The sequence below is a fragment of the Vombatus ursinus genome, unplaced genomic scaffold (genome assembly GCF_900497805.2).
Source record: "Vombatus ursinus unplaced genomic scaffold, bare-nosed wombat genome assembly UNPS02014798.1, whole genome shotgun sequence".
Taxonomy (NCBI): Eukaryota; Metazoa; Chordata; class Mammalia; order Diprotodontia; family Vombatidae; genus Vombatus; species Vombatus ursinus.
The window spans coordinates 37,628,946-37,643,802 of record NW_020954576.1 but is presented as its reverse complement, the minus strand read 5'-3'; the positions used below and the strand labels follow the sequence as shown (position 1 = coordinate 37,643,802).

At 36.8% G+C, this 14,857-nt stretch overlaps 1 pseudogene; it reads right to left on the bottom strand.

Moving 5' to 3' along the window:
- LOC114049409 overlaps positions 1-9,852 on the bottom strand; it is a 29,765-nt pseudogene extending 19,913 nt beyond the window's left edge.
- Between the last annotated feature and the right edge of the window lie 5,005 nt (positions 9,853-14,857).

Sequence of the window (14,857 nt, the reverse complement as noted above, 5' to 3'; positions counted from 1 at the left end):
AAAGAAAATAGCAGCATCTGTTATTCTTTCCAATGATGTCCATAGGACATCAAATAATACTGGTATTATCCCTCCTGGACTTAAATAAAGGATGAAAAAGAACTTAACTAATCATCACCTCGTCTGATTGAATATGGCGCCTATTAAGGTAGACAGTATTACATTTAAAAACTCTTCTGCCCGGTTCACATCCCGAGGCAGGTTGGGAGAAAGTTATGGGGAGAAGGAGTGGGAGAATTTGAGCTGAAGAAGAAGGAATTGGGAAGGTCATTTGGAGGGTTCTGGAATTATGAAGAAGTGCAGAAAATGAATTCGGAGGATTGAAATTTTGCAAATCTTAGGCAAAAAATTGAAGAATTGTGGAACAAAGGTCATATTTTCTTAGCACTACTGTCTGTCAAAGCCAAGGATTTCAGATTCAGGGGCATATTTGGGAAGTGAACAGTTTGAAAAAGATGATGTCTGAGAATAGGATTTGGATTTTGGATTGCAGCTTAAAATAAAGGAACAGCAAGCTCCTGGCCACAGATGAGGTACGTCTAAGAAGAATAGAGAAGCATGTCTTTACCTGAACTCTTGTAAAACTAATCAATGAGGTTTTAAATGGAAGAAGGGTTCTCAATACCTTCCCTAAGTTCAGTGGCATAGAAATAGCTACAATGTAGGAAGTGTAACAGTTGAGACATCCAAAAATTCACTGGAGACAAAAAAAATTCAAGAAAGGAACCAGTAATAAAACCAGTGGCTTCAGACAGCAGTACTCGAATGTATAAAGTAAGGTTAACAAGCAAGCTTCTCGTACAAGAAGGCAAAATTGGCCTGATAGGTCTCACTGAAACATGGTGGGATGAGACTCATGATGACTATGAAATGGCTTTAGAAGGCTATGTGTTATTAAAAAAAATAGGTTGGAGAAATGAATAAAGAAGAAACAGGATAAAAGGTGAGAGTAAGAGTGTAGAATCAGTGCTTATTAAGAAGATTTGTGAAGAAAGGTAGGAATCTTAGTGGGGAAACATGGCAGAGAACATTTGGTTGATAGATAGAAGTGGAGCCGGGAGTGATACTGATACTGAAATTTAATACAAATCACACCAACAGTTCCCACACTGAAAAAATCAAGGGTACTCCATATGTTTACATAATTTGACTCAATTTTTTTTTTTTTTAGGATCTGAGACAATTTCTTCCTTATTTAATTTAAATGATAGACAAGTCATCTGTCCCACTTAATTTATCCTTTTCACTTTAAGCACTGTCCAGGCATGAGCTAATTAGTAAAGAAACATAGGAGAGAGAGAGATAATTATTGCCTAGAAATTTAGAATTAAATTGTCTAAATTAGCTACTTAACTTTTTCCTTTCTCTTCTTGGCTTTACCATTGGAGAACCAAAAAATTAATTCCATGCTGTTATCTACATGCCATCTTATTTCTGCTTTCTATTAACTTCTCACTATTACCACTCCCAACTGTCTTTACCCAACATGGACATCCATATCCCTGTTCCAGCTACAGCTTCTGGGCATAAATGAGTGCAATGGTGGTAATGACTAAATTGAAGAAATAGGATTTTTATAAGGGAAAGTAGAGGAACAGAATAAATCTTAACTGATCAGTTGTTCCTTGACCCCTCCTTGTTCTAAGGCGACTCCTTATTCTATGACCTTGAGATGCTCCTAAACTCTGTATGACATTATTTTGTATGTGCATGAGTATGTACACACATATACATTATTGATAATATGTGTGTATGTATGTGGTCAAGTCTTTTCTTGTGAAAATGTGCTTTTTTGGAGAGTCAGGAGGCTGCAATGACTAAAGCTAGAGACAGGAGACAGGAAGACCTTACACCCACCTGTCCTATATCTGATGGTTTTACCTGTGTAACTTTACACAAGTCACTTCACTCCTCCAGGCCTTAGTTTGTTGTTCTTCAGTCATTCAGTTGTGTCCTACTCTTTGTGACCCCACTGGGGATTTTTTTGGCAAAAATACTGGAGTGGCTTGCCATTTCCTTCTCCAGTTAATTTTACAGATGAGGAAACTGAGGCAAACAGGGTGAAGTGACTTGCCCAGGGTCACACAGCTAATAAGTGTTTGAGGATGGATTTGAACTTAGTTCTTCCTGGAGCTCCTCAGTTTCCTTATCTATAAAACCACAGGGTTGACTTGAGGATTAAATGAAATGATTTTTGTACATTTGTAAGGTGTTTTGTAAACTTTAAAGGACTATACAGATATGAATTTTCTTTTTCTTATTATTTTGAGGGGCAATGTGATAGATAGTGTGTAGTAGGTCAGTCTTGAACTCAGGAATGTTTGAGTTCAAGCCCTGCTCTTGGCACAAACTTCCTGTGACCATGGGTATTTCACCTCTCTGTGCCCAGGCAACTCTCTTAAGACTATGTTAGGTCACTTCCGATGCCAAGATGATAGAGTGAGGAAGGAACCCTCTGGAGCCCTCCTAAATTCCCTTCCAAACAACCAGAAAACTGCCTCAGAATTGGTCTAGGAGCAGGGAAGCAGCTTACCAGAGCAGTAGGAAAGGTCTATCTCACTGGGGTGGGAGGGGAGGGAGGTCCAAGAGCAGCGGCAGCCAGCCTCTCAGCAGGGGGCCTGCAACAAGGCTCCAAGCCTGGGGCTATCCACCAGTGAGGCCCCACCCTCCTGCAAACCAGCAGCCCCCTAGGCAAGTGAGCAGTCTGTGTAGTACAGCAAGGCCCCACCCCAGTGACTGGCCACCAGCAAGGCCTTGACCCCATTGCTGACCAGTATTGAAGCCCGCCCATGGGGTTGGCCAGTAAGACCCTGCCCCTGGGACCTACCAGCAGAGAGACAGCGTTTCCATAGCAACCCAGAAACAGGGCCCCACTTCTGGGGCAGACCACTAGCTAAACCCTACACCCAGGGGAGCCCAACAGGGAGGCCCCATCCCCCAGCACAAGCTAGAAGCCCAGTGAAGCCAGCAGTAAGACCCGGTAAGTAAAGACCCTGAGACCCAGCACAAAAAGTATGCGATGGTGCAGGACCAGAGCACAACTCTCCCATTAAAAACACTAAGTTATGGGGGCAGCTAGGTGGCACAGTGGATAGAGCACCGGGCCTGAAGTCAGGAGGACCTAAGTTCAAATCCGGCCTCAGACCAAACACTTGACACGTACTAGCTGTGTGACCTTGGGCAAATTGCTTAACCCCAATTGCCTCACCAAAAAAAAAAAAACAAAAAACCCCCCAAAAAACCAACAAAAAAAATACTAAGTCACAAAAAAAGCAGAAAAAATGAACAAAAAAAATATAGTTGGACTATATAAAGTTACTATGGTGACAGGGAGGATCAAGGCATAAACTTAGAAGAGGACGATAGTGTCAAAATGGGTACATGTCGAAGCCTCAAAGAAAATTGTAACTTGGTATCAGGCCCAAAAAGAATTCCTAGGAGAGCTTAAAAAAGATTTTAAAAAGCAAAAAGCAAATTAGAGAAGTAGAACAAAAACTGAGGAAAGAAATGAGAGTAATGCAAGAGAATCATGAAAAAGGAGTCAATAGCATGGGAAAAGATATACACAAATTTACAGAGGAAAATAACTCCCTAAAAAATAGAACTGGCCAAATGGAAAAGGAGGTACAAAAGCACATCGAGGAAAATAATTCCTTAAAAATTAGAACTGAGCAAGTGGAAGCTAATGATTCTATGAGACGTCAAGGTATGATAAAATCAAAAAAGTAAAAAAAAAAAAGAAGAAAATGTTTCTCATTAGAAAAACAACTGACCTTCAAAATAGACCCAGGAGAGATAACATAAGGATTACTGGACTACCTGAAAGCCATGATAAAAAAAAAAAAGCCTGGACAACATTTTTCAAGAAATTATCTAAGAAAATTGCCCTGATATATTAGAACCACAGGGCAAAAAAAGAATTCACCAATCATCACCACCTGAAAGAGATCCCAAGATAAAAATTACCAGAAACATCATAGCCAAATTCCAGAGACTGCAAATCAAGGAAAAAGTATGGCAAGCAGCCAAAAAGAAACAATTCAAATATCGTGGAGCTACAATCAGGATTACATAAGATTTGGCAGCTTCCACATTAAAGAACCACAAGACTTGGAATATGATATACTGGAATGCAAAGGAATTAGGTTTACAACCAAGAATCAATCATTTACCTAGTAAAATTGAATATTTCAGGGGGAAAATGTACACTTAATGAAATAGAGGACTTTAAAGCATTCCTAATTAAAAGACTGGAGCTGAATAAAAAAATTGACCTTTAAATATAAGACTCAAGGGAAACATAAAAAGACAAAAAAGAAACAAGAGAAAAGATAAGAAATTCATTAAGGTTTAACTGTTTTTATTTCTACATGGCAAGATAATATTTGTAACTCTTAACAACTTTATTACTATAAGAGCAATTAGAAGGAATATATGTAGACAGAGGGTATGGATATAAGGTGACTTTGATGGGATGATAGTAAAAAAACAAAATAAAGGAGTGAGAAAGAAAATTGCACTAGAAGAAGGAGGAAAGAGGGGTAAATTATACCACATGAAAGAGGCATGAAAGAGCTATTACAAGGGAGGGAAAGATGGGTGGTGGTGGTGGTGGTAGCGGTGGCAGCAAGTAAAGCTTAACCTTATTCTTATCAAAATTGACTCAAAGAGGGAATAACCTACACACTCAATTGGATACAGAAATCTATGTTACCCCATAAGGAAGTAAAAAGGGACAGGGATAATAGAAGGGGGAGGAGGGACTGATCAAAGGGAGGGTAGATAAGGGAAGTGACAATCAGAAGTAGAACTCTTCTGAGGAGAGAAAAGGTGGAGGCTAAGAAAGAGAGGGGGATAAACAAGGCAAAAATAGCAGGATGGGAAATACACAGTTATCAAAAATATAAATGTGAATGGGATGAACTCAACCATAAAATAGAGGCGAAGAGCAGAATGGATTAAAAACCAGAATCTTACAATATGTTGTTTACAAGAAACACATTTGAAACACAGAAATACACACTGTATAAAGGTAATGGATGGAGCAGAATATATTATGCTTCAGCTGAAGCAAAGAAAGCAGGAATAGCAATCATGATCTCAGACAAAGCAAAAGCAAAAATAGATCTAGTTAAAAGGGACAAGGAAGGAAACTTTATCTTGCTGAAGGATACCATAGATAATGAAGTCATATCAATACTAAACATATATGTACCAAATGGCATAGCATCTAAATTTTTGAAGAAGTTGAATGAGTTACAAGAGGAAATGGATAATAAAACTATGCTAGTGGGGGACTTCAACTTTCCCTTCTCAGAGCTAGATAGATCTAACCAAAAAATAAACAAGAAAGAAGTTAAGGAGGTGAATAATATTCTGGAAAAGTTAGATATGATAGATCTCCAGAGAAAATTGAATTGGAATAGAAAGCAATATACACTTTTCTCAGCAGTACATGGCACCTACACAAAAATTGATCATGTATTAGGACAGAAAAACATTACAACCAAATGCAGAAAAGCAGAAATAGTAAACTAATCCTTTTCAGATCACACTGCAATAAAAATTATATTCAATAATGGACAATGGAAAGAGAGATTAAAAATTAATTAGAAAGTAAATAATCTAATCCTAAAACATAAGTGGGTTGAAGAACAAATCATAGAAACAATAAATAATTTCATTAAAGAAAATGACAACAATGAGACAACTTACCAAAATTTATGGAATGCAGCCAAGGTTATACTTAGGGGAAAATTTATATCTCTAATTGCTTACATAAATAAAATAGAGAAAAAGCAGATCAATGAATTGGGCATGCAACTAAAAAAATCAGAAAAAGAACAAATTAAAAATCCCCAACTAAACACCAAATTGGAAATTCTGAAAGTCAAAGGAGAGATTAATAAAATTGAAAATAAGAAAACCATTGAACCAATAAAACTACAAGCTGATTTTATGAAAAAAAAAACCAACAAAGTGGATAAATCATTGGGTTAATTTGATTAAAAAAAGGAAAGAAGGAAATCAAGTTGCTAGTATAAAAAATGAAAGGAGTGAATTCACCACCAATGAAGAGAAAATTAAGATAGTTACTAGGAGCTATTTTGCCCAATTATATTTCAATAAATTTGACAACCTAAATGAAAGTAACATCCACAAAAATATAAATTACCCAGATTAACAGAAGAAATAAAATACTTAAATAACTCAATCTTAGAAAAAGAAATTGAATAAACCATCAATGAACTTCCTAAGAAAAAAATCCCCAGGACTAGATGGATTCACAAATGAATTCTACCAAGCTTTTAAAGAACAATTAATCCCAATACTATATAAACTATTCATGAAGATAGATGAAGAAGGAGTTCTACCAAATTTCTTTTATGACACAAATATGTTGCTGATACCTAAATCAGGAAAAGCCAAAACAGAGAAAGAAAATTATAGACAAAAGTCCCTAATGAATATTGATGCAAAAAATTTAAACAAAATACTGGCAAAGAGATTACAGTAATGTATCACAGGGATCATACACTATGACCAGGTGGGATTTATACCAGGAATGCAGGGCTAGTTCAATATTAAGAAAACTATTAGCATAATTGACCACATCAGTAACAAAACTGACAGAAGTCATATGATGATCTCAATAGATGCAGAAAAAGCCTTTGGCAAAAAACAGTGCCCATTCCTATTTAAAACACTAGAGAGCATAGGAATAAATGGAGCTTACAAAGTGTAAAATAGATAATTTTGATTATATAAAATTAAAAAGCTTTTGCACAAATAAAAAAATGCAACCAAAATTATAAGGAAAGCAGAAAACTGGGAAAATTTTTTTTCAACAAGAAACTCCAATAAAAGCCTGATTTCTCAAATATATAGAGAACTGAGTCAAATTTATAAAAATACAAATCATTCCTTGATTGATAAGTGGTCATTGGATATGAGCAGGCAGTTTTCAGACAAATCAAAACTAACTATAGTCATATGAAAAAATGCTCTAAATTACTGTTGATCAGAGAAATGCAAATTAAAACAACTCTGAGGTACCACTTCACATCTGTCAGAGTGGCTAATATGACAAAAAAGGAAAATGTTGGAGGGGATGTGGGAAAACTGGGACACTAATGCACTATTGGTGGAGTTGTAAATTGAACCAATTATTCTGGAGAGTAATTTGGATGCCCAAAGGGTTATAAAACTGTGCATACCCTTTGATCTAGCAATACCACTGCTAGGTCTATATACCAAAGATATAAAAAAGAAAAAAAAAAAGGAAAAGGGACCTATTTGTACAACAGTATTTATAGCAGCTCTTTTTGTGTTGATTAAGAATTGGAAATCAAAGGGATGCCCATCAATTGGAGAACTGTTAAACAAGCTGTGGTATATCATTGTAATGGAATATTGTGTTATAAGAAATGACAAACAGGATGATTTCAGAAAAATCTGGAAAGATTTACATGAACTGTTGCATAGTGAAGTGAACAGAACCAGAAGAACATTGTACATAGTAACAGTGATATCATTAGATGAAGAACTGTGAATGACTTAGCTATTCTCAGAAAACCAATGATCCAAGACAATCCCAAAGGACTAATGAAGCATACCATCTGTCTCCAGAGGAAGAACTGATATTATTTGAGTACAGACTGAAGCATGCTATCTTTCCACTTTCTTTCATTTTTTCAAATTTTAATCAAGTCTTCTTGTACAAAATGACTAATATGGAAATGTTTTACACAATTGCCCATGTATAACCTATATTGCTTACCATTTTAGGGAGGGAGAAAAAGAATTTGGGACTCAAAACTTTTAATAAAAATGTCAATACAAAAACAAAAGACTATGTTAAAGGGCAGTTGCTGATCTTCATCAGTAGAAGGAGTTTCCATACTGGGAGTTTCTCACACTATTTTAGTTACAAATCCAGATTTTTCTTAAAAAGTTTTTTTTTTAACAATTAGACCGTAAGCTTCTCAAAGGAAAATGACTTTATCTTTTTCTTAATACTCTCCACACTCTTTATACTCATAGTATCATGAACAGTTTTACATAAAGTCAATAAAGGCTTTTTGCACTGTAGTGATAGTCATTTTTCTTCCTCTGCATGGGCAGCTGCAACATGTTACCTTTTTTTTTCCCCTGGCAGTTTTCAACAGTAATATTCTGATACATACCTTGAAATCTCCTCTCCTCCAACCCTATGACAGCAGTGTGTTAATTATAGTACAACTCATTACTTTTTTATAACTCCTCTGAGCAGGTTGATTCCTGGTGCAATTTTTTTTTGACTTCTTCATAATTCAAGTTAAAGGATCTCTCAATGTCAGCATTGCCTTTCATGGTACTACATCCCCTCTAGCTATCCTCTTTTGATCTATTGAGTTTTTACAAGGTACTTGCGGGAGGCAATGAAGATATATTCTAGCATATATCAAAACCTTCTGTATCTCTTGGCTCATCAAAAGTGTCACCTGAGAATAAAGATGAGAACTTATGACCCTCTAAGAACATGGAAAGCATCTATCTTTGATGACAGAGCCGTATAAAAGCACCTGCTAACATTTTGAAGTCCCTTTTGAATCATTTTATGCAACACATATATACGTGCAAAGAAGTGAAATTAAAATGGACCTTGTTGCTAATTTTTAATGTTGGCCTTTTTTTTAGTACTTTTTCAAATAATATTTTTTTCTAATGAATGTCTTATAGTTGTTTTTTAGATCTTAATTTTAGAGAAAAATAAAATATTAATTAATAATATGATTACTAAGTTACCTTGAGATTCCTTCCCTCCTTTTAAAGTAGACACAGTTTTGCATGTTGCTTTGTCAAACTCCGGCTTGGAGATGTCCTTTGTCTGGTCCCTGCCATTAAAGTGGCCTAGGCCATGTGACTAATTTGGATTTTAAATGTTTCATGATTACATAAGAATATCTTAAAACAAAAATCCTGTTTTCTTTTCCAGATATGATGAATGGGATATCTCAGGTTACGTAAGCCATAATCCACTTTCCTACGTTTTTCAAACAAACAGAAATGGTGAGAGAGGAAGGATCCCCAATTTAATTATTTCTATATTATTTTTACATCTATATTATTTTTCTTTGTTTTTTAGAGATAAAGTCATGGAAAAGTTAAGTGACTTGGAAATTTACAAGATGGTCATAGGTCTATGTCTTACTTGGTTCCTTTCCCAGGAGAATATACTGAAAAAAAGTTCTCCAATCAATTTTTTTTTGCTTTCCTAGAAGCTTAGAGGGTTCTTTGGATTTGGTCACTGAACAAAGGAGGTTAAAATATTTTATCAATGCCTTCTATTTTTTATACCACAGTAATTTTTAATAAACTGTCCTTAGCACCCTCCATTGTAGCAAAGAAAAACAGTTTAAGCAAAACCAAGTGAATGAATAAATAAAATTATTCCATGCTTACTATGTGCCTAGTGCTATAGTGTTTAGGGTATACAAATTGAAAAATGAGACAGTCTCTGCTCTCAAAAAATCTCACATTTTAATCGGGGGAAACAACACATCAAGGAAGGTTTAGCCCCAGGGCAGATGGATGGGCCTGGTGCTCTTAAGGATGAGATGAGGGAGGATATCAAGGCCCCAGTGATCCTTAGGGTTTATTGGCAGGTTAGATAGTGATGCCTGAGAGCCTGGAAGTGGAAAAGGCATGACAGATGCTAAGGTCTAGTGTTCTCTGTTTTACTGTGAGGATTGTAAATGGTGACACCCTGCTCATCCAAGTGGTATGAGTGGATATAACTGTGTAGTACTGTGGTGGTGGGGACTGGGGGCGGGGAGAGAGGAGGATGAGTAGAGGGTCCTGGCCAGCCATTTTTAAGGAGGAAGAAGTAGAGTTAGGGATTGGGGTTGGGATTATGAGTTCCCTTCATTGGGGCAAATGTAATGGGTCAATGCCTAAACAGGAGCGGGAAAGCAGGAAGGAAGGTAGGGGTGGCTGGGTAGGTGGAAAGGGCTTCCCATATGGCCTACTCCTGCTGTTTTCTTAAGAAGGAAACTTGGTCTTGCACATGGGCTGGCTGGGGCAGGGGAGGTGCAGGGCTGTTAGTGGTGTTGGCTCCTGCTGAACTCATTGAATGGAATCTGGACCAAGTATGTTTGAGAGCTTCAAGGTTGAAAGAAGGTAGGTGAACAAAAACAATTTTTGCCATTTTCTATCACTTACTAAATTCATCTTAAGATGCTATTGAAAGGAGTGGTGTAAAATTATATGCAATTTAATTTCTAGTGTTAGTTTAGCAACAGACTTAATAGTTTATGTTTATTCTTTGACACTATGTGTAACTTTCTATTACCGTAGTCTACTGCCTATCTACATGGAGATCTGGAAGAGCACATGTCTCATCATTGGTTCTTGCAAATCATTATTAATCATTTTCTTTCAACTGAATTTTGATGCCTTGTGGCATACAGAATAGATTTTAAATAAATTAAAATAAATAGATTTTAAATAGGTTTAAATTAATAAAAAATTAAAATAAATAGATTTTAAATGATAGAACTTTAGAAGAAGTAGGCATTATTATTTTTGGTTAAAGAGGATTCTGGAAAGTTTTCATGCAAGAGTTGTTTCTTGAATTGGGCCTAAATAATGGATATAATTTAATTAGGCAATGAAAGAAGAAGAAAGGACTTAAAGGTTTGGGTAGGTAAGGTGCTGGGGAACAGCAAAGGCTCTAGCTTGGTGACCTCATCAATTCCATTGAGTTTAATTACCAATTGTCAATGACTCCCAATTTAGCCTTAGTCTCTCTTCAGAGCTTTAGTCCCACATCACCAACCTATACTTTGGACATTGCAAACTGGGAGTCCTATAGGCATTAAAAATTTAACGTTTACAAAATATTAACTCATTATCTGCCATGCCCTCCTTTCCCTCAATTCACGCCTCTTCTAAACTTCCCTATTTCTATTTAGGGTACCATCTTCCTGTTAGCCCCTAAGTGACTATTCCCTTCCCCCAGCTACTAGTGTACTGTTTTACCAAACCAGATTGTATTATATATATATATATATATATATATATATATATATATATATATATATATATACACACACACACACATACACATACATGTTGCCCCTTTTTAAATGTAAGATCTTTGAGGAGAGGGACTTTTTTTCTTTTTCTTTTTTGGTATCCTGAATAGTTCAGTGTCCAATACAAGTAGGAGCTTAATAAATATTTTTTGATAGCTCCAAAGTCAGGAATGTATACTAGATTGAAATACCATGAAAGGAATATAATTATATTTATTATGTGGTTTGTACATCTCCTTTTCTTCTTCCATATCAAGCCTAAGGTCCTTTAAATAATTTCATAGACTCTTTATATATAATCTGATATTCCCTATCCATCTAACATTATTCTTTCCTACTCTGTAACATGTACCATTCATCCCTCACCCCCTTGCCTCCCTTGCCATCATAAGCCATACTCATTCTCAAATTTAGGTCTTTGTTCATGTTGTTCCTGTAATCTGGAATGACATCATCTTCACTCTAGCTATCCAACTGTTATTCCTCTTTGGAGACACAGCTTTAAATTTATCTCCTTCATTAAGATATCCCTAACTCCTCTGCTACCTACTGACATCATTTTCTTTTGAACTCCCTGATAATTTAAACCTTAATAATCTATGGGCTTATATAGTTCACTATTTTTCCATGTTTGTAAGGTCCCACCCAACTTGACTTTACTCTCTTTGAGAGGTGAGATGGTGTGTTGTCCTTCTTCTACATCTTCCCTCATGCTTCAAGTAATGGTGAACAGAGAGAAGAGATAATTTTTGTTGATTTATATTTGTTGGTCTTTAGTTTGGGCTGCTCTGACCTTTCCTGACAAGTCATTGCATTTGTTGATTTTTTTTTTAAACCAGACCTTTGAATTTATCTGTATAGGGAGCTCCTGGTCATGCTGGTTGCACAGCCATTATGTGTCAGAAGTAAGACTTGAACCCAGGTCTTCCTGATTCTATGATTAGGGTTTTTATCCACTATACCATGCTGCCTCATTTTGTTATTTAAACATTTGGAAGAGAGACCCATCTATAACCATGTCATGACTACCTTGGTTCTGAGATCAGGATAACTCACAGGAAAACTAAGGCAGGAATGAATTTTGTGACAATGGAAAGGATGGAAAGAAATCCTAAAAACTCCCTAGCAAGATACATAGCAATCAAATCCACTTTTGGAGTTTCTTCTTGTAGTTTCCCCATAGAACACATTTAGAATTTTAGACATGATCTATATTTGTTTAATACTTTATTTTTTTCTCAGAAAGTTTTCTCTGATAAATTTTCAGTAGTGGGTCCCTTGAATCATATTTTAAAGCAATATTACTCTAATATGTTTTTATGTTTATTCTCTATATGCTAAACACTGATTCTGGACACATATTAAAAATTGTCTTTACACTTTTAAAATTGTTTCCCTTACAGATCCATTTTCTTCATGGCCCTTATTAAAAAACCAAATTTTCACCATCAGCAAATTATCATTATTTGGCTGAATGTGACCAATTCCTACAGCTGTCCACTTCTGAGTTTAGGTGACCTTTCATTTCAGCGCTAATCTTATCTCATGCATCAATTTTCAGCCACCCCTCCCAACCCCATACCATTTAGTCCTTTGGAGTGAGAGGAACCACTAACCGGTTTATCATGGATGGCATCAGCAGAATTTTTCCCCTGTGAATACTGATACCATATACTTTCCTGCCAGCTTGGAAGCCCTTAATTATAGGCCAGGGTGGGATAATCAGTATCACTCTGCAGATGCCATTTCTTGAGAGCTTCAAGGTTGAAAGAAGGTAGGTGAACAAAAACAATTTTTGCCATTTTCTATCACTTACTAAATTCATCTTAAGATGCTATTGAAAGGAGTGGTGCAAAATTATATGCAATTTAATTTCTAGTGTTAGTTTAGCAACAGACTTAATAGATTTATTTTCTTTCATGCAATATTTTACCTGCCTTGTTTGGTTTGCCTGGTGGTGAAAATGTTCCCTGACCTAGGCAGTGAACTGCATGCGGGAAATGATGTTCTATCCAGGGGGAGTTAATAATAATATATACAGAGAGAGAAAATATTTAATTGATGTCTTCAGAATCAGTGGGATGAAAGGTTGGTACAGTGAACTAGTCAGAATATATTTTGAGAAGATCCATTCCTTAGAGGGTCTAGGGTAGCGCCTAGAATACCATAAAGGCTTTAAAACTGGCCAAATGGAGACAGTCTGTCTTTTCTTGTATATTTTTTCCTGATGCATCCAGAATTCCGTAGTCCAGGATGCATGAATTGAAGTAGGAAGAGGGGCACCTTCCTCTTCCTCCCTATTACCCCAACTCTGAGAAATTGGCCTGGGAGCATTTGTTTCTGTTTTATATTGTTTGTCCTCGGTTTCAGGTGTGGGTAGTGATTCCTCCACCCAACCCAGTGAACTGGAGGCCATGGTAACTTCAGAGCCAGAGATGCAGACAGGATATTGAAGTCACTAAGCTAAGAAGGGAAGCCTTGAGAGGCTAGAATGCCTGAACTTGAGCCTGAGGGGGGTTTTGGACACGGACCTGAGGCTATCTTATATAGGCATTGAGCTAAACTATGAACTGAATCTGCGCTCCTTCTCCTCAGAGTATAAGGTGGTAGAAAGTGGGGAAGAATGATGCTCCACATGTTGGGATATATGTTTGCATATTTGTTGTTACATTAAATATTCCTCTGTAAAAGCTAATCCAACTGTTAGTAATTAAATGGAACTGTGATGCAGGGGCTCCCACACCCTACAATTGGGGGAATACCATTGGCGGGGGCTGGAGCCATTGTCAGAGAGCCTAGATACACTCCAAGGTTCCTTAAGGGTGTTGAACAATCCTGGGAGAGGGGTGAAATGTAGTCTTCTAGTCAGTGAGGGACAGGTACTAGTGTTACACCTGTAAAGTAGGTAGTGTAAACATGATTATCCCCATTTTGTAAAGGAAGACATTGAATCTCAAGTGAAATAAGTATCTTACCCAAGATCATTTGGTTAGTAAATATCAGAGCCAGGATTTGAACCCATGTCTTTTGACCCTAATGCTGGTACTCTTTCCTACTATATCCTGATGCTGCTCTACCAAAATTCCAGATACCTATTGCAATTGTCTATCAAGAGATACCCTGGCAGCTGGAGTACATCCTTGGAGTCTTCAAGGAGAGAAAGTCAGATGTAATTTGTAAATTGTAGATGACTCTCCCAAGGACAATGTGTCTGCTCACATAGTATTAAGCAGCATGAGCCAAAGCATAGGGCCCTAAACTGAGAACAATGTGGTTAGTTCTGGGCACCACCTTGTAAGAGAGAGTGGATTATGTCTGAAAGATGGAGAAACCAAAATCATGTGAGGAATATCATTAAGAACTATGGGTTTTAAAGCAGGAGAAAAGCGGACCTGGAGGTGGGGTGAGAATGTTGGTCCTCAAAGACAAAACATTTGAAATGGGACAAATGGAGTGAAAGGTATCTTCAAATCAACTTTTAAAGACAAATTCAATCAGAGGCTAGATGTAGATACCTTTGGATCCAAGGCTACACAGGTGGTAGAAACTGAGGGATACAACTACAAGGAGACAAGGGCCATCTTGGAACATAGGCCTTCATGGAATAAGAAACTAGAACCCCACCAAGTCACTGCTGGGGAGTCTGCTGTTAGGGAAGCAGCAGGACAGGGAGGAGCTCATCTGAGGTGTGGTAGCTTCCTATTTTGATTCATTGTTCTTGCTAATTAGATGCTAAAAGCAGATGTTTATACCTGCTAAAGGAATACTGTTGAAGTACT